Source organism: Chenopodium album, chromosome 12, assembly GCF_948465745.1.
Source record: "Chenopodium album chromosome 12, dcCheAlbu1.1, whole genome shotgun sequence".
Taxonomy (NCBI): Eukaryota; Viridiplantae; Streptophyta; class Magnoliopsida; order Caryophyllales; family Amaranthaceae; genus Chenopodium; species Chenopodium album.
In genome coordinates this window covers 16,234,387-16,236,896 of record NC_137845.1, presented here as the reverse complement: position 1 = coordinate 16,236,896, position 2,510 = coordinate 16,234,387, and positions in this window count along the sequence as shown.

Below are 2,510 nucleotides of genomic sequence, written 5' to 3'. Positions count from 1 at the left end.
TAAGACCATGAAATTCAACCAAGGTTACGAATTTCACCATATAATCGACCATGATTTCGAAGGTAAGGGTTTTTAGGCCGAATTCGACCATGAAAATTCGAAATCTGGAGTTTTCATGGTCGAATTTGACCAAGCAAACCCATGGAAGATGAAATTTGAGATAGGTATTTTGATTTTTGTGTAATTGTTGTTTATATTATTTTGGTATATGTTTATTTTCGTCTCTTGGGTGTATTTTTCTAATTATGTCGGTTTATTTCGTTTAATTTCGAGTTTTGTAATTTTCGTTTCATTTTTGTTAATTTCATTTATTTATGTTTATGAATTTCGAGTTTTGTTATTTTCTTTTCATTTTTGTTAATTTCATTTATTTTCTTACAATTTTCGTTTATTGATGTTATTTTTGTGGTTATATTTTCAGATCTAGTATGTTTACTTGTTTTTTATTTTTTTATGTGGTTTTAATTTAGATCTAGTATGTTTATTTTTGTTAGTTTGTCTTATTTTGATTTTTTTGTTTATGTTATTTCGTTTAATTTCGAGATTTGCTATTTTTCATTTTAATTTCGAATCTTGTTAATTTGGTTTATTCTTGATTTTTCTTGGTTTCAAAGTAGTACCTAATGTTTGTTGGGGTTTATTTCCAGATCTATAGTTTGCTTGTGGGTATGTATGTGTTTTTTTGGTTTTCTTTGGTGGTTTTGGGTGGCGTTAGGTGGTTTGTGGGGGTGGTTGGTGGTAGTTCATAAGGGTGAAGATGGTTACAGTGGTAAAGGGGCTGCTTTGGCTGGGTTGGGGGTTTTGCTATTTTTTGTTGCGACGGCTTTTAACCGTCGCTAAAAGTGATTTTGCCATTGTTTTTAAAACCGTCGTAATTTGCGACAGCTATATGCTGTCGTAAGTTAATTTCTGCGATAAAAATTTAAACTGTCGTTGAAATTAAAAAACTGTCGTAATTTATTTACGACAGTCAACTGTCGTAAAAATGAAAATTTGCGACACCTCTGACTATGACAAATGGTGTTGTGCCGGCGAATGTATTTGAGGGAAATCGGAAAAAAAAGAAAAGTTAATCATTTTTTAAGGTGACATGAGTGGTCAACATCGGAGACAAAAGTTAATTATTGTTGGATTTTGACCTCAAGGTCCCCCTAAACAACAAGATAAACTTATAAGTTCCTTTTAGACTACTTTGAACATATAAGGTCCTTCCACACAAAATAGTAAAGACAAATTTTCCTTATATTTTTACCAAGAATTATCTCTATTGCAAATCTTATCATTCAAAACCTTATCAAATCTATACAATTAATACTTTCTTTGTTTTTTAGATGCATCACTTTCTAAATAAGAAAGTTTCAAATTAGATGAATAACTTTCCTTTTAAGTTAATAAATTCTCTCTACCATACTCATATCACATAAGTCCTCTAAGAGTTTGTGTTTTACAAGTAATGCAACTTAAAAAAAAAAAAAAAGGGTGATACATTCTCGTTAGATATTGTTATAACTAATGTCAAATTTGTATTTTTTATTTTTTATTTTTGGTCATATGTAACCCTTATATTCATTAAAATAATAAATGTACACTTGAAAATTATATAAAATTAGGAATTTATGACAAAAACACGTGTAAATCACTGTAATTAGTGTTTATATTTTAAAAATCTTCTAAATTTATACGATTTTCTAGTATGTATTTAATACTCATATGTAGCTGTAGGACTATGTATAACATTTTTTGTTTTTTATTTCAAAATATTAATTTCTAACCATTTTGGATTTTTTTATAATTAAAATTATTGATTGATTAAATATTTGATTTTTTTTATGCACAAATCAAAGGGAAATTTTGAATATTTGTGTTTATGATGAATTGAAGTGGAAAAAGAAAATATATAGCTATCTTTACTCGTTTATCAAAACATGTCATTTCTTGGTGTTTTTATTACCTCCAATATTTTTTTTTTTTTAAAAAAAAAAAAAAACTAGGGTGCCTAACGTGCGTGATGCGCCAATGATGCATGCTTGTAGAAGCAAGTGGGGTCCATCCCTTGACCCCTTCAGAATATTTCAAAATTTTCTATTAATAAATTACATACTTAACCCCATTAAAATTTATCAATTGTATTTTGACCTCTTTAAATGTTTTCTTTTATCCACCACTAATGCAGTGACTCGAAAGCCATTACTAGACATATTTAGAGAGCCTTTCAGATTTTGCAACATTAATGACGAAAAATTTGTAAACAAATGTTTTTAGGGGTAGAAACGTCGATGCACTGTTCATAAGGGTTTTAAAAAAATTAACAAATATTAGTAAAGGAAATTAAGTAAATAAACATTTTAGAGGGTATAAATGTTGAAATACTGTTCATAAAAATTAAATTATCAAATCACACAAGTTTAAACATTCTTACAATTAACATCATATCAATAGAGGCATACGAGTAAACAAACATTTTAAGGATTTAATCGTCTTCACACTATTTATAACCACAAACTTTTTAT